Consider the following 18,806-nt stretch of genomic DNA (forward strand, 5'->3'; position numbering starts at 1 on the left):
ATAATCGACAAGGACGGCAAACGCCCGTCCAACAAATCCGTTGAAGCAATCAAACAGTTGCCTAAACCTCAGGATGTTCGCCAGCTACAGGCATTCCTGGGCAAAGTCAATTATTATCGCGCGTTTATTCCTAATTTTACGAATAAAGCCGCTGCCTTGTACCGTCTTCTTCAAAAAGACGCGAAATTCATTTGGAATGCGGACTGTGATGCAGCTTTTCGCATTCTCAAAAACGACGTAATCGACGCTACGCAGTTAGCTCATTATGATGTAAACAAGCAGCTCATTTTGTCAACGGATGCTTCTCAATTCGGAATCGGCGCCGTCCTCTCAATCGAGCACAATGGCGAAGAGAGACCGATCGCGCACGCGTCGAAAACACTTTCTGATTCGCAAAAATCCTACTCTCAAATCGAGAAGGAAGCTCTGTCAATCATTTACGGAGTCACAAAATTTCGTCAATTCTTGTATGGTAGAAAATTTACGCTGGTAACGGACCACAAACCGCTTTTAGCTATTTTCTCGACGGACAAGAAAATTCCCGTGATTACAGCGCAACGCTTACAGCGATGAGCACTAACGCTCATGGCTTACCAATACGATATTCGCTATAAACCGACTAATCAGCACGGAAACGCCGACGGTTTATCTCGCCTACCAAAGGGTCCAGACCCTGAGTTTGACGAACTGGAAATTCGTGAAAACGCGGAGATCGTTCACGCTATTAATATGACATTCGATGGCTTACCGTTAACTCGCAATGAAATTCGCGACGCGACGCTGAAGGACAAAACCATGAAGCTAGTAAAATTATCTGTCACTCATGGTAATTGGAATCCAAAGGTGCACATTGATGATTTTTCTTGGTTTTCGACTCGCAAACATTCGCTTTCTCTGCACGAAGACATAGTCATGCTCAATATTGATGGTTTTCAGCGCGTAGTAATTCCGCAGTCACTTCGCTCGCGAGTCTTATCATTGTTGCACGAAGGACATTGGGGTATCGCGAAAATGAAGCAGATGGCTCGACGTTACATCGCATGGCCTTCCATTAATCGCGACATTGAAAATCTCGTTAGGAGTTGCGACGCTTGCCGTAAGGTAATGAAAGCGCCTGATCGTCAGTATCGCGAATGGCCAAAAACTTCTGAAAGCTTTGAACGGATTCACTTGGACTTCGCAGGTCCAATAAACAATAAAATGTTTCTTGTCATCGTCGATGCGCATTCGAAATATCCTTTCGTTAAAGTAATGAATGTCGGTTCTACCACGACCTTGTGTGTCGTCAACGCTTTGAGGGAAGTCTTTTCTATCGAAGGCTTGCCCATAACAATTGTCACGGATGGCGGGCCGCAATTCACATCGAATGAATTCGATACGTTCTGCTCTAATTTGGCAATCAACCATGTCGTATCACCGTCTTTTCACCCTGCCTCGAACGGGGAAGCGGAGCGTTTCGTCCAGACTTTAAAAGCTGGATTAATAAAAAATTGCGACGGGGGAAAACATCTCAACTTCGCGCTCCAAACACTTCTCGCTACGTACCGATGTGCACCGCACCCGGGCATAGACTGGAAAACGCCTGCCGAGATTTTACATGGTCGACAGCCGCGCAATTTGTTAAGTCTGTGCTCGCCCTTCGATAAATCGAAACCCGTTACGCCTGGACAGTAGGGCTGTTCAAAAATAACTTTTTTCTCCCGATTCAAGCCGGTCACCTCTTAAATCGTCAGGTTGCAGTAGAAAACCTTGCTCACCAAATTTCACTCGATTCCAACCAGTAAAGGCCTCCGCAGATCCAATTAAAATTTTTAATTTATTATGGAAAATTAAAAAAAAAAAATTCCAAATTTTTCTGCCAACCCCATGAAATTGTTGAGCTGTCTTCAAAGACGTTGCAAAACAAATTTGAGTCAATTCCGACCAGTAGAAGCGGAGTTATGTGAGTTTTTCGTTGATAAATCGCGGATTATCCACCAATCAAGGATAATCCGAGAAATATCATCGAAAAACTCACATAACTCCGCTTCTAATGGTCGGAATTGACTCAAATTTGTTTTGCAACGTCTTTGAAGACAGCTCAACAATTTCATGGGGTTGGCAGAAAAATTTGGAATTTTTTTTTATTTATTTTCCATATTAAATTAAAAATTTTAATTGGATCTGCGGAGGCCTTTACTGGTTGGAATCGAGTTAAATTTGGTGAGCAAGGTTTTCTACTGCAACCTGACGATTTAAGAGGTGACCGGCTTGAATCGGGAGAAAAAAGTTATTTTTGAACAGCCCTACTGGACAGTCACTCATTTCGAGATTGGTTCCTTGGTTTACGCTCGCAGTTACCGAAGCGGGCCAAAGTGGGTTGCTGGCGTGGTGACGGAAATACTGGGACGTGTTGTGTACATTATAAAAACAGATCATGGGTATTGGAGAAGGCATAAGAACCAATTCCAACCACGCTTGATTTCAGCTGGCAATAATACAGCCACACAGGAGGTTGCTCAGCCTCAACAGTCCCAAGCTGAGCAACCATTGGCCAGGAATAGGGCACAACGCCCTGCAGATAGTCCTGCTCGAACGTCGGGCAGACGTTATCCGGTTAGAATAAGGAAGCAAACTGATTTCTATCGGCCAACGTAAAGCACCTTGTACCTCCTAACTTACAGGGGAGGACTGTTATGTTCATGCATTTTACGTTGGTATCGTTTGTCTCTTATTTGTCTAGGATTAGTAATTACCGCCAATCATTATTTCCTCGTGTGTCGTCCTTCGTATTTATACCCTGTGTTCTGTTCTCTCGTGGTCTTTTCATTTAACTGCACTCTGGATCGTGTCGCTGCCGTAGAGTTATTCTGCTGTACAATATACTGATTTCGTATTGCAACCTCGTTGCATTGAGTTATTGTTCAAACAAGATCTAGAACATAACAGGAAGCACTGATGTAGTTCAATAACAGTTGAACAGCTTTACCTGTTTTCTTACCCTGCTCTATTTTTGTTGAATATAAAAGCAGTTGATATGAGATGTATAGTGTTGCCATTACTGTCGCTAATTGGACGCCGCATTTGACATCGATGGAAAATGTTTTTGTATGGTTGTATGGAATTTAAAATCGACGGGATAACGTAGTGGTAGAGCGCTCAGCCTCTCGGTGACTATAGAATGTACGTTAGTTAGATCACCTTCCGAGCCAGTTCAAGACCAGACCTGACCGTTTGCTGGCCGACTGCTGGTATCCACGGCTTCCGCGCCATAGGATCGGGTTGACAATATGTGGGTGTTGCCAGAGATGCTAAAATTATTATTGTAACTATAATTGATTTGGAAAATTAAATGTTTTAGGTCTCGTTCCTGAAGTTGTATTTGACGAACAAAAATGCAAAGCTATTGTAATTGTAATTCTAGATTTTCGGAGCAAGCACATTTGGAGTCCTGAAATTGGAAACGTTTTTTTATGAAATGCGAAACGAATGACTCGCCTGGCACTCACGTTTGCCATACCACCAGAGTCCCGGCCACTGTCATTCGTTAAAGGGTTTTATTACCAAAGAATATTGTTGACCAGGACTAGGCTACATCGTGATGCTGCCTTTTTACGGTCGACGGTCGTAATCATCATAATATTAATTTAGTTCAACCAATGTATGGATATGTGTTTCAGATAATGAAGCGACGACGATTTTGTAGTTGATTATGGATAGGTTACCATATCTCCTATTTCAAGAGAATTTGTCTTCTCTTTTCAATAAATTGAAAGTGTCCTCGGAGGAAGCCCACAGGCTACATGTCTTCTCTTTCCAAAAAGTGTTAAAATGTGATCAAAAACTGAACTCCGACGCACCGAACGCCAGAGTTGGCAAGACAATAAACTAAACATACGGTGCGACGGCTATTCTGGGAGTATAGAGATCGGAAAGCTGGCCTTTCTATAGTCAACACTGTACTATTGCTCAAAAAATTTCAATATCACCCGTTTACTTTCCTGGTACTATTGCTTTCAGACTTCGTGTCCTCTTTTGAAAAAATAGTTTGTTTTGGAAAATGGCAATTGTTTAAAACAATTTGAAATGGCAATTATTCAAAACATAGTTTGAAAACAAACGAGAAGAACAACATCACCTGAGACTGACGTGGTGAGATAGCGTAGTGGTATAACCAACAGCTGCAACAAAAAAGGTTTGTGGTTTCTAGTCCGACTGAGGTCGACTCCAAATACCTACGCCAAGTGTTTGGGGTTTATTTAGGCTCCTCCTTGCCGTCACATCCGTATAAGCGGTATCCTGTAAAAGCCTAGAAGTTTGCCGCGATACAAGTCGGCAGCTACTGAATAAAAACGAATAAAATTGACTTGGTGTAATTGACCAAGGACCGTAGTAGTCGACAGACTGCTACATTTCAAAAACTACCATAAACCTAGCACTATCCCTGCCAGCGCGTGTGCCAAGCCCGTGATAGGCGACATTAGGGTTTCCGAAGAAATGACATCCGGCGTGCAAGATTGTTCAGATTACTGGTTCACCGTGACACGGGTTGCCAAAGAAAAAGTTTACCGAAATTACGCTTTTGCTATATGTGTAAAAGCTGTAAATCTGCGGGTGTAACTCGAGTAGCCTATCCAACTTCGAGTGTTGCTTTTCAATCAGGTCTCTCAAAACATTTGGAGAGATATCACCCATGTGGCTGAAAAATTTCCGTTAGATCATACGTGATCGACGATAATTTAATTATTCTCGCCGAAACTGTTGATATACTGCGTTAGCATGATAATGAGCCGCTAACGAATTGTTGAGAATTCACTAGTGTGACAAAAGTGTCCATGGTGTTACTGTTGTTCGCTTAGATCAGTGAACGACAACCTATATGACTCGCAGAACAAGTGAAGAAATGGGAAACGTCGGGTGGCCAGATATATACGCTGACCAATAATGGAGAATTCTGATACATGTCAAATTCATATCCACGGTTATGCTATACATTGCCTGCTTCAGTGACACACACAGTGATGTTGCTTCACGCTTTTCTAGTACTCTGAAAATTTGATAACGCGAAATATGAAGGGGTTCAATGGGGTGGTCTTCGAAATGAGCAAAATGTTATTCAGATTGGAATCAGTTAGCCTACTTGATATCGTAGTCTATTCTTTGCCACGCTGTTTTTTGTGTTTTGCCATCTCTCGTTCTGAGCATCTGTGAAACGGCTGATACGTGGATGTGACGCGATGAGACGGACTGGAAAAACTAGTTCTCTATAGTTGTACAATTAAACTAAAAGTGAAATGCCCTAATCTTATTCTAGTAAAATGCAAGGTTGTAATGACTCGAGTCGCAATTTTTTGGTGACTTGAATTGAGTCGAGTCTTTTTCTTGTAAATGGAACATGACTCGACTTGTCTTGAGTCAATTTGTGTGTAGACCTGACTTGTACTCGAGTCATTGTGCATGATTCGACTCATTCTATATGACTTATTTTAGTCTCGTAGATCAGGAGCGATAATATTGAAAAATAGGCTCAGAACCTATCATTTATCTGTTTGACTAAACATGTTAAGAGTGAGAAAAATTAGTATATTGTGAATCCGAGACCTTCGATTTCACCTAAGACTCTCACCGAAGTGGGTTGAACCCGACTTGAACTCGATGCTGAAGAGTTATCAATATGACTTGGACTCGGACTCGACTCTCAGCACTGTGACTGGAACTCGGCCCGTTGCTTCCTGACTTAGACTCGGGCTTGACTCGTTGGTGAATTATAAAATACTCGACTTGATTCGAGTCAAAAGTATGAAAGTCAAATTGACTGTAACCTGGTCACAACTCTGATCCAATTTGTGAAATGTTTCTATTTGCTCTAATGGTAATTCTAATATAATTTCTGGTTTTCCTAAGTTTGCTACAGGCGAACTGTGTAGCGCGAAACGAGTCAAGCATGGTGAACAGTCATCTGTCATTATCAAGCTTATGAGAGGGACTTCACTGGAACTGAGCTTATTTTTTGTATTTCTTTGTTATTTGATATTTAATTCGATTTTTAAGTTCTTGCGAACGAGTAATTTTAATTCCAATCTAAGTTGGAAAAAAGTGTACAGATTTAATTGTAATTGTAATCTAATTTGGAGTAGTGGAAGATCTTTTAGTTGTCTGACTCTGCCATGAAACCTTGGATTGGTGGGTGGGTTGTTTCAGTATGTATGGTGTTGTGACTGCATTGGCTGTACAAATGTACATCTGGCCGATATTTGGCAACATGATTCCTGGTGTGGTGATCCGACTATGAGCGATAGAAACTCAACAATTGAATGCGGTCGAAAACCAACCCGCAGCCATCATTTTTAAATGCCTTCATGTAGTCACGTATATCTTTAATTGCGAATTCTTTACTCTTATTATCTAGTGTCGGCATTATTTTATATCTTTTTTCTCATTATCGAAAAAGACAGGGTTGCATGTAAACCCTGATCTCATTTCCCTTCAAGTTGGGGTATCTTCTTAAAAAGATTGCCGACCACTGTTCACGGTTGTAATCAAGTCACAAATACACTAACTACCGATTATACATTACCTTTGCTGTGGGAATTCACAGCGAAGACAAAGAGACAATACTAACTGGTATAGTTGACTTTATTTAATTATCGCCATATCTATTCGATCACCAACTGCACAGTTGTGACGCAAAAGACCATAGATGTTATAGGCGTCACTCAAATGGTTCCTAAATATAATAATAGTTGTTACGCCCAGACTCTTGAAAAATTAGAGGAAACCTTGGTGATATCGAAGACTTCGTGTTCATAATATACTGATATTGCTCGCTTTTAACAGTTTTTGGTAGATTTTTCAAGTACCAGTACTTGGGTTACCATAGCCTACTTCTAGAACCGAAAAAGAGGACACATTCTGAAAATGACATTAACAGACATGAAAACGGGGAATTTGTAAATTTATACAAATAGCCAATTTTCACGAGTAATTTTTGGCGATTTAACTTTTTTTTAGTTATCTCTTTAGCCTAACACGAATTGGCAAATTGCGAAAACAGAGGATATTTTTGCATTACCAGAGGACAATTTAGTTTTCTTGAAAAAAAGAGGAAAAATCCTCTTGAAAGAAGACATGGTATCCTTAACACAGGGGCGGGCAACCTCTCCGGTTGGCGAGCCGGATATGGGAAAATGAAGCACTTGGCGGGTCGGATTACAGAATTTAGACATTATTCGCGTATTTATTCACCTATAGAAGGAATAAATCGTATTTAATGTAAACTTGATGTTTAAAGCATATAGACAAGACACCAATAACAGTGTTTAATGAATTTATTAACAGTAGCTGTTGAATCAATCAGACATCTGTGGTCGGTCAGAGTTGACAACAAGTTCTCTGAACTCTGGCTGAATATCCTATGTAAAACCCTTATTAAACATGAACATCAGTGTAAATCAGTTGTATTGGAACGCAGCCTTATCTCGTTAATGTTCATGGTCGAAAATATGTGTAGCCTAAGCCACACCCGAACAGAGTAAGTAGTTTCATGTCCATCCTTCTCCAGCTGGCAAACTTGGATTCATTCTGTGACGCATAAAATTTGTCAATTATTCCGGAATAGAATTTCATTTTCAGCGTGGAAACTCTCTGCGGGCCGGTCAAAATCCCTTCGCGGGCCAGATCAGGCCCGTAGACCGTATGCTGCCCGTCCCGACCTTAACCAGTGCTGATAGACGAAATACCAATGGTGTGGTAACTTTACTTCGGAATTACAATGAAATGCCTGTATTGGTAGTCCCAGTCTCGAGCCATATGACTGGGTCCGAGTCATGCGCAATGACTCGAGTGCAAGTCGAGTCACCAAAGATCCAGACACTATTCGAGTCGAGTCATGGCTAGAGTCATTACAACCTTGCCATTGTTCCGTGCATGATATGGTAGATTTTTGCTTCTGTGATTAGGAAAAAATTTGAGGTTCGCCGAAGGCTTGCATATTAGCAGTTTGCCAAGTTAGTAAATGCTACGAACCCCGGGTCAAGCATTATGCACCATGAAACCGGTTCCAGCCTGTCTGAATTGCGGATACCGTGCGTCATCTGCGGGGCCAGGTCGTCCGGTTTCCATTACGGAATCCACGCTTGCGAAGGGTGCAAAGGTTTCTTTCGCCGAACCAACCGCTTGAAGCTGACGTACAAAACTTGCTACGACTCGTGCAAGGTAACTGTGAAGACCCGCAACAGATGCCAATATTGCAGATATGACAAATGCATTAGCGCCGGGATGTCGCACAATGCGATACGCTACGGTAGGTTATCCCGACTGGAGAGGCAAAGGCTCGCCTACAGGTTTTCCGGACGGAACTCCTACCGAGCAATACCGCGGTCATTTTCAAAACCGACTCCGGACCCGTCGGCCTTTCAACTTATCCAATCTATTGCGTCGTCGTTTCAGCTGCACATTCGCACCACGAACCGTAATATGGATAAAATATGGAATTTACTGAACAGTCATCAGTTGCCATACCATCACATTGACTCCCCAGCAAACACAAAACCGTAAAAGGATCATCCGGGATCATCTCGATTAGGTTCTGATTTTCTAAGTGTCGAGGGAATGTCTAAAATACGGTTGCCCGACATATGAGCATGCGACACAATGCAAAACGACAGTTGAGCATGCGACGCTACAGCATGGGGACACATTAGCATGGTAACACATGAGCCTAGGGACACATGAGCATGGGGGCACATGCGCATGGGGACATATGAGCATGTTGAAATATGAGCAAGGGGACACGTGGGCATGGGGACAGTTTAGCGTGCGACACTTGAGCATGGTTACACATTAGCATGGGGACTAATGACCATGGTTACATATGGGCATGGTAACACGTGAGCATGGGGGCACATAACGATTGGGACACTTCAGCATGTTAACACTTGCGCATGGTGACATATTAGCATGGTGACATATTAGCATGGTGACAAATGAGCACGCGGACACTTGCGCATGCGACACTTGGGCATCAGACACTTGAGCATGCGACACTTGAGCATGCGACACTTGGGCATGCGACACTTGGGCATGCGACACTTGGGCATGCGACACTTGGGCATGCGACACTTGGGCATGCGACACTTGGGCATGCGACACTTGGGCATGCGACACTTGGGCATGCGACACTTGGGCATGCGACACTTGGGCATGCGACACTTGAGCATGCGTCACTTGGAAATGCCGCAATTGAGCATGCCACAATTGAGCATGCGACACTTGAGCATATGCGACACTTGAGCGTGCCACATTTTAGCATGTGCCACATTTTAGCATGTGCCACATTTTAGCATGCGTCACTTGAGCATGTGACACTTGAGCAAGTTAGCTTGTGTTAGTGATGGAATTTGTTGTCACGTGGTGCAAAAAACCACGCTGTTATAAGCACCACAACATGCTTTTATTAATAAATAAAATTACTCGATTTCACGGCTAGCTTCGACTGCGGTTAGTGAAACATGACATCAGTGGAAATTGCAGTCTGTATATTTCAATCCTGCACATCACAAGACTGTGCAGTGTGCATGTGCAATTGTGCATACCCATGTAGAATGAAGTTTGTTGTCGATGCGGGGACGCCACGATACTGGATATAGCGTTTGTTCTGAAATTAGATTCTAAACCAGTGATTCCTAACCCGGCTAACCTTCTTGCGGCTCTGATAGACCCCTGAATATGCCACTAAAATATTATAAACAGTTGCTGATGTTTGCCAAAGGCCTCTTCTGAAAACGGAGAAAGAGAATTTTTGCAGAATAGCGTCGAAATCATGGATTTATTATACCCGTCAGAAAATGATATATCCTGAGTTCTGATGGTCATAGACCTTTACAGATTGTCTCTGTGAAGAGTAACTTTCGACACAATTTTACTGGCATCAAAGTATCGGCTGATAGTCAAGTATAAATTGCAATATTACCAATATTACTCAGCCTATAATCCCAATCAAACTTGTGCATTAACTGCTGGAATGTATGAAGAGCTATTACATAACGTTATATATAGTATACTGTAGTGATGATATGCATTTTTAGTATATTTCAATGTATAGCACTCGCCAGTCTTTATCTAGCAATGCTAAAACAACCGATATAGCATCTATAGAAGTCTATATGTGCATCGTACATGCCTTTGAATTAGCTGGACGGTGAGATCCAGAGGTAGGCTATAGCTATACCATTAAATTTTCTTCATAAGCAGGTTTGCCATCGACATGGACCCAAAAATAAGACAATCGAAAAATTAGATTAGCATGAAAAAGCGCTTTTGTTCATTGGTTGGTCTTGGGCTTCCCATAGGGTGATAAACCAAACTTCTTCACCTCGTTGTGATTGGAGGTGTCAACCAAGTTGGTAGGATTTCGAGCGTTGTTCGGTTTCGAGTCTTTACTCGATAGATTAGACAGCTTGATGACTGCTTGCAGACGTCTGCGGTTTTGTTAATTTCTCGCGATCTGGCAATCCGCGGGTGTGGGTGTGATGTTGGTTGCCTAATATTGCCTTCAATTACGTCAACACATTATATTAGAATTATACGCTGGATGTATAGACGAAATAACACCGCTCAATAACATGACTATTTGACATACTGTAGTAGCCAAAGCAAATATTTTCAAATAATGAAACACCAGACTTCATCCTGAAGTTTTCAGGCATAAGCACAAGCTATTCATTGGATTACTGATGATGGGTATTGGTACCGCGTTGTTGCTATTTCCGCCATACACAGGGACGGACGGTTTTATCAACTGTATTGCGATGATCTAACATTGCGTACATTCATAAAGCGCCAGGTCATCTACCATCGACCATCGTGTATTGCATTTGTCCGCATCGCCGAAGATTCGGTTCTTGTTAGGATTAGATGATCGCTATTGTAGACAACAGCTTGTGTGTGGTTTTTCAGTAACAGTCATCGTCCATTCGTTTGTACATATCCTGATGCTACATTTTATATTAAGTGATAAAACAGAGCGTTGTGAGGAATTAACCGATTTTGCGAATCAATCGGAAACCTTTCTGGTGAAAAATGTCCGCCGATTTGGGAATAGCCTACGCAGCCTACGCGCTAGAACAAGATTTCCTTCTTATAACGGTGCTATATATTACAGTTGAAATTGTGAGTGCAGGCACCAAACATGCTCACAGCGCAATTTCCGCAATATATTCAGGGCCAAACCGTAAAAAAGGGAATGAGTAAGGCCTTGAGTCTGCCCACGGTTTGACTCGGAAAACGCTTGCTCAAACGCCGTATTTCAAGATCGACTGGCATTTCGGCGTTTGGCATTTTCACACCACGAGACCCACGTTTCGGGCAACACGCGACTCCCTGTAGGTACTGACGGCGATAAAACCTTGAAATAAAATAACCGCCACATGTTGACCAAAATGTTCAACATTGATATGACCACTGTCCAGGCGCCGAAAAGACCAGCGCTCGCAGCTTGAACCTCACGTATAAATTGAGACCCACAAAATAAAATAATAAGTCCCGTGTCGAATTGCAAATTTGGAATTGCTTTCGTCTCACGAAAGGATATATCCTTTTAGTTCGTCTGGTGTAAACGATTCCAATATATGTGGAGCAATGACAACCTTTATCGCTTTACCCCGATCTTTGGAGCTTTTCAGACAAATCCATATAGTCACAGACCATGCACCCACCCACTCAATCAATTTGCCACTTTCCTCGCGCGGCAATCAAATTGGTTACTCGCTAATATATGGTCACATGCCCAAGTGTCGCATGCCCAAATGTCGCATGCCCAAGTGTCGCATGCCCAAGTGTCGCATGCTCAAGTGTCGCATGCCCAAGTGTAGCATGACCACATGCCCAAGTGTCGCATGCTCAAGTGTCGCATGCTCAAGTGTCGCATGCCCAAGTGTCGCATGCCCAAGTGTCGCCAAGTTTCGCATGCTCAAGTGTCGCATGCTCAAGTGTCGCATGCTCAAGTGTCTGCATATCCACGTGTCCCATGCCCAAATGTCGCATGCTCAAGTGTCGCATGCTCAAGTGTCGCATGCTCAACTGTCCCATGCTCAAGGGTCGCATGCTCAACTGTCGCAGGCTCAAGTGTCTGCATATCCACGTGCCGCATGCTCAAGTGTCTGCATGTAGACGTGTCGCATGCTCAAGTGTCGCATGCGTACATGACCCCATGCTCATGTGCACCTTTGCTCTTATGTCCTCATGCCCATGTGTCCATATGCGCATGTGTGCCCATGCTCTTGTGTACCCATGCTCATGTGTCGTCAAGGCTCATGTATCGCATGCTCATGTGTCACCATGCTCAAGTGGCACTCATTAAATTGTCACCATGTTGATGTGTCCCTAAGCTCACGTGTATCCATGCTCGTGTGTCCCTATACTTATGTGTCGCCATGCTAATATGTCCTCATGTTAATATGTCCCTGTGCTGATATGTCTACATGCCCACGAGTCGCCATGACCAAAAGTCGATATGCTCAAGTGTCGCATGCTCAAGTGTCGCTTGCTATTGTGTCGCATGCTAATATGTCCACGGACCCTAAAATACGTAGTATGATGGTCTTGTGGATATATTCAATCAGAATAAATTCATACTCGGTGTTGTTCCATCTCATGCATTAGGCTTCGTTATATCCGGTAGTTAACCTAATAATGCAAATTTTCTATCTCTCGCTGGTATGACTAAAATACGTAGAAAGGATGACTTTGTCGGTACATTCAATCACGATGAATTCCTACCCGGTTTTGTTCGATCTCATGCGGTAGCTTCGTTCTATCCATTAGAAAACAATGTTCTCCCTTCGTTTTATTGCGTGAGGATGTCACCGGTGTTGTATATTCGTGTTGTTGCTCTAAGGTCGAACAGTTTTGTTTTCTTCTGATATATATGATCTTCATTATATATATATTCGCACTTTCGGTAATGTCGCATGTTCAACGAGTATGGCATATAGTTTTATTCAGAGAATAACTAAATAAGTGAGATGTTGTACGTTTAGGAATATGATTATCGATGCGTGACTTCTAGAATATTTCGGCGATTCAAATTTTACGTCATCGCGCCGGACAAAGATTTGCCGCGCAACAGGTCGCAGCCAGGCATAGTTCGCTCTTTCTGTATGGTAAATGCCGTAAATATATAGGAATTGTGACTGACTGAGGTAGCGGGTTAAAGGTATATACGCAGTAGCATATAGCTTATGGGGTATTTCGAATTGCCTGTAGTATATGACGCCTAGAGCTGTTTGACTTTCTGCAAACAGGTGTAGACAACTATAGAAAAGTTTCAGCTTTTCCAGGCTAGAATTAGAGCTAAACCGTTTTTTCCGAATTAGATTACAATTATATTGCTGGCATTTGGCTCTAATTTAGTGAAATTAGACCACTATAATTATCTAGTTGGCCAAGTCGCTTCAAACATCTGAATTAGCGGTACCTATACCTACGGTATATCATAATATTTATGCTTGAATTTTCTAGGTATATAAGTCATATAGATACATACCTGTAGAACACTGATTCGTGATTTCATAAAAGTTGGTGCAAGAATGGACATTTTCAACTTGATGTTGATTAATGGAGCAAAATTTGATATTTGAGTGCAATTATACCTCGAATCCAGTGACAAGATTATTAATCGTTGAAACCAAACGCAGCTTGTTTATGTTGGCCCAGAGAATTTGGCTAGCCAGACCATATTGATAGAATATGGTCACAGTAAGATAATATTTCGGGCTAATTTACATGAACTTTCCAATATTTGATTTGATATGTCCGCTAAAACAGCTGTTATTCTGCTTTCGAATAACACCTAAATTGCTGATTTCAATGGTAACTGTGTTTGTCAAAGGCTGTAAAGGTAATTTCTTTTCCATGTTGGATGTTTGTTTGTTTGTTTGTTTGTGGTGTTCATGGTGGTGGTTCGACTACACTGTTCATTTTACACCAGGCCGGTTCTTATTATTATCATTCCGTATCTGCCCGATTGCCAGTGAACTCGGCACTTGGTGAATTCGGCCGCACAAACTCGGCACTTGGTGAATTCGGCCGTGGTAGATCTCGTAGCGGTACCGGTCACCATGATTGGTTACTGGAATGTTTGCCGGTGAACTTGGCACTTTGAGTGGCTGTCAATGCTGTACGGGGGTCAGGGCATGCGTAGATCACACAGTCACGGCGTGATTAGATCACAGATTGCGTAATCGCGGGAAATAACGCGACGCTCTTCACTTGGTGAACTCGGCCCTTGGAGGAATTGGCACTAGAACACCTTCGCATTAGAAATGCATTTAATATGAATGAACAGTATCAAAAAGGAAATTTAAACGTGTCGTGGCTCGCGGTAGATCTCGTAATCTTGGAATCCTTCAACCCTGTTATCGAGACACCCTAACCCCAGAGTGGAATCGTCTCTCCAAAGGCAAAAAATAATTTATTTTGACGTGATCATGCGAAACATTTGTTGATGAGGAACACTGGCTTGTCGTGATCGATAAACGAAGAAGCGCCGCTTGATCTTCCACAGTTTCGATCTCACATACAACGCCAAGATCCATCTTCTCAAAACTTACACGACACAGGCCCGTCACTCACGCCATCGATTCCAAGCAGACCGCGCGTGGTCGGTATATGAGCGCTTCGTTATTTCCCGCGGCTACGCAATCCGTGATCTAATCACGCCGTGACTGCGCGATCTACGGATGCCCTGACCTCCTTACAAGATTGACGAATCACTTGATAATACTATTATTAGTTTAATAATTCATATTAATAGCTGTTAATACACTTCATTACAAAATTTTCCGAGGGCCGAATTCACCAAGTGCCGAGTTCATCGGCAACCATCTGCCCACTTATAGCACGGCCCACTCCTAGGCTTTTTAAGACATGGCTATGTGGATCAGATGGCGAGGAGGAGCCTAGATAAACGGCCAACACTTCGGTAGGAATTATGGAGTCGACGTGTCAGGCTGGAACCCGCAATTCATTGGTGTTTAGCTATAATGGAGGGTACCACTACGTTACCTCGCCATACCTTGTAAAATGGGACCGTAGCATTTGGCATTTCGTGTGGCAATTGACTTTTGTGTGGAAAATTGTGTTCGTTTTAGAACTTATCCGAAACTTTTATTCCGCCATAGATTGTATATGATAAAACGAAGCCACTCACCACAAAAGAGGATTTAAAGAAGTTTGATGACATATTGAATGAAAGCAAAAGCCTTTGCAAGAGATGTGGTATGTTGAATCTGTTTTGTTATTTTCAAATGCTTGCCGATAGCAGACGGTATAAATAAACGTAAGATGTGGAAGCTATCAAGGTGTTATGTTTATTATTTTTAGAAATTCAGTCAGTCAAAGTGGACGATCGTATTGCTTGGATTATATTTAGGCTTATTTTAGCATCTTTGAGATGCAACTCTGAACGTGGATGGTCATGAACAGTCAACTAATTCTGTTCCTATATTGACATATCAGACATTTGCACTCGTAACGTTGGCGGCGACAATATTGGTCAGTCAGCAAAAAGCATCATGAAGAAGGTTGCCAGTCTGGTGAAATTATAGCAGAGTCGGAAAGAATGGGAAATACGCTTTCATCAACCTCCATTTGAACAAGATCACATATAGTAAGAGACATTCATGATATGCTGCAAATGTCACTGTGTTCTTTGTCTAGTCACCCCACTCATGTAACTATTGAGGCTTCATGCCAGGGTTGTAACCAAGTCCGAGTCCAAGTCAGCGAGCAGAGGGCCGAGTCCGAGTTATGGTATTATGACTCGAGCCAGAGTCATTGTGTTAGCTGCTCAGTTTCCAATTTAAGTCTTGTTAAACCAACTTTTTATATATTTTTTGTGATATCGAGTGGGTCGCATTTATAATATACGAATTTTCCTTACTTTTAGCAGTTTCTGGCCGCATTTTCAAATACCAGTATCAATAGACGAAATCCCAATAGCGATTTGCTGTACTATTCTTTGAAATAATCATGAAATGTCGGTCTTGGCCGTCTGAGTCTCAAGTCATGCGCAATGAGTCGAGTCATTTCAGTACTTTGAGAAGATGACCTGAGTCAAGTCGAGTCAACAGAAAATCCTGACTCGAGTCTTACAACCCTGCTTCATGCAATGAGCATTTACTTTGAAGATAAATAGTAATTAAATAACTGGTTGGTGGTACAAAATTTTAATACTGCTTTCAAAAGTACCTTCATGATAAACGTTATTGAAACCCGAAGAACTTTTCGCGTGCCTATTAAAGAGCTACCGGCACGATAAAGGAAGCAAAACAGAGTTGAATTCAAAACCAGATGGAGAATTATGACGCATTATTAATGTCGAATTTAGAAATAACATCAATGGAGCCAGAACACAGCAACAATGCAGTGCATAACAACGGTTGCGTAAAACAGTATGACAGCGTGACACAATTCTTTAATTATTTATTATAGTGGTGCCCACCGTAAATACTATTTTATTAAAATCCGAATTTTTCGATGGCAATAACTCCGCTTCCACTTGTTTGAATCGAACCAAATTTGATGAACATCGTTTCTATACATAACCTAACACTTTCATGGGGTGAACAGAAAATTTTCAAATTTTTTCTATTTATTTTTATATAATAAATAGAAACTTTCTTTTCCTGTAGCAATGCGGCTACTGGTTGGAATTGATCCAAATTTGGTGTGTATGCTTGAATTAGGTAACCTAACAATTTTATCAAGTAGCCAGAACGATTTGAGAAAAAAAGTCATTTTTTAGGAGCCCTAGTGTCCGTGTCAGAAACGTTTTAGGGTAGGCCTACTCACATGTCTCGCAGCGTTCTCTACATAATTGTCAATTGCGATACAAACTGTTCGCTTGTATTGGTTAAGCCATCCAACTTCGAATTGTAAAATGTTGGGAGTCTTGATATCAAATTTTTGAAAGGTGCACATTGAGAAAATTTCGGAATCTGTCAAATTATACAAAAAAATTTAGCAAATTCTTTGACATATTTCATCCATTTGGGACTCGATCAACGTAAAAGAATTAGTAATTATTTTATACAATATATTGTATTTGTAGTTGAAGCATAGTAATAATTCTTATGGTTACAGCACTTGTAACGATTCACGGCCATAACTGGAATAATTAGAATGATGTAACTTTCAAATTGTCATGCATTTTGCAACAACATTGTTCTCAATTTTCAAGGTGCTGACCATTGGAGGAAGAATCACCCTTAAGCCGGGAATTAACGATCCGTAAACGCGGCCGACTGTTTCTCTCCTCAAGAGGAAGGAAGAGAAAAAGGGAGCAGAAATAGCAAGAGTGTGACAAGTCGCGTCCATTCGCTTTAATGCGTATTTCCATCCGCGAAGCGCGAAGTAGTAGGTGGGAAAACTAATGGGCGTTTGGTTAGCGCTTTATAAGGTTGACTCCAGCGCTGTATTTGCTAAATGTTGCGGTGAAATAGGGGTGGTGTCATTTGGTATCAATATTGACTATTAAAAGACCATTTGTTAGTGGTCATGGATTTGTTCCGCCAGTATGCAGTAATTTCTGATGGTCACTTCCCGGGCTTCTGTTCCCTAACCCCTCATGATTGTTATTCTGCTTCTAGTAAGACTGTCGATTCTAATGTTTTATCGTATCATTTGTCGGAGGTTTCGCTCGCTTTTTTTACAACGTTTTGCTCTCTGCTAGGTCAATTACTGGCTGAGTATCACTACAGCCTAAGAAACTGCACTAATTCTCATTTTAATGTCTTGCTGGTTATCTTGCTGTCAATTCCTAATAATTTGTTAATGTCTATACCAGTGCCGCCACTCAAATGTTTTGTTCTCTGTACACAATATTGTTAGGTCTTCAGCTTTCCAGGCAGAGTATCATTCCACTTTCTAGACTTGAGTATGTATCTCTCCAACTAGCTGCCAAATAACTGATTCATTTGGATTGTTGAATTGATCATTTTTGACAGAATGTGAAGAAATTTTAGTCAAGAATTCTTTTTGTGTTAGTGGCTGTTTTCAAAGATTGCTGAAGTAGTCATCGTTGATCTTGATAATCAAGTAGAAGTGGCGATTGAAGTCAGTTCTCTAGTCATATAATAATAAAAAGTATAATAATAAAAACTTGAGTGGAAATAGTCCAGAATCAAATCCATTTTAGTAAGTATGGGTGAAAAAAATGTAGGAGTCATTCGTTACTCGCTACCTCTGCCATTTTCGCAGTACGAATGTCTTAGCTAATAATCGTCATTTTCATTTTATTTCTACAGGGTGTTGAAAAGAAAACGCCAGAGGGATTATCATCATCAGACGATGAAACCTTCTGATTACTGACTGTTCTCATAGTTTCATTCATTGCTACTTGGCCCTACAAGTAATTTCGTTCGTTTCATTTTTTACACCGGCATTATTTACTTGCCAATTCGTTTTGAATTAAATTACCGCAAATGTGATTAATATGTAGTAGATAATGTGGTGTGTGTGTGTGTACGCAGCCGTGATCAGGTTATGCCCAGTGGTAGAAAACAGGTTGTTATATCAGGATGTTCTTTTAATGTAGGATCTACATTCTACTCACCATGTTTAAAGGCTGTAGCATCTGCATAATATTTACATTATTGAAGGACATGGAAAAGACATTGAATTGAGTCGACACAAAATCCCCCTTTCTACGACCTGCCGAGATCTAATATCTACTATATCGGGCTCGGCTTTCTACATCTTTGGTCTGTACTGTGTTTACTGGGTCGGTACATGGTCTTCAAATGCTCCGCCAATGGCTACACGCGCCT

The 18,806-nt window shown here is 41.6% G+C and overlaps 1 protein-coding gene and 1 long non-coding RNA gene across 2 annotated transcripts in view; both read left to right on the forward strand.

The window, feature by feature from the left end:
* Positions 1 to 18,471, forward strand: part of LOC145434923 (uncharacterized) — a 310,059-nt gene extending 291,588 nt beyond the window's left edge. Inside the window, exons 2-4 of the long non-coding RNA XR_013913632.1 lie at positions 15,496 to 15,646; positions 17,219 to 17,398; positions 18,285 to 18,471. This is a non-coding gene — a long non-coding RNA (uncharacterized LOC145434923). The remainder of the gene's footprint in view (positions 1 to 15,495; positions 15,647 to 17,218; positions 17,399 to 18,284) is intronic.
* Positions 1 to 18,806, forward strand: part of LOC145434907 (uncharacterized) — a 192,498-nt gene that overhangs the window by 39,181 nt on the left and 134,511 nt on the right. The gene's annotated exons all lie outside the window — the stretch shown is intronic.

Source organism: Botryllus schlosseri, chromosome 3, assembly GCF_051294905.1.
Source record: "Botryllus schlosseri isolate E-star chromosome 3, Bs_hap1, whole genome shotgun sequence".
Classification (NCBI taxonomy): Eukaryota; Metazoa; Chordata; class Ascidiacea; order Stolidobranchia; family Styelidae; genus Botryllus; species Botryllus schlosseri.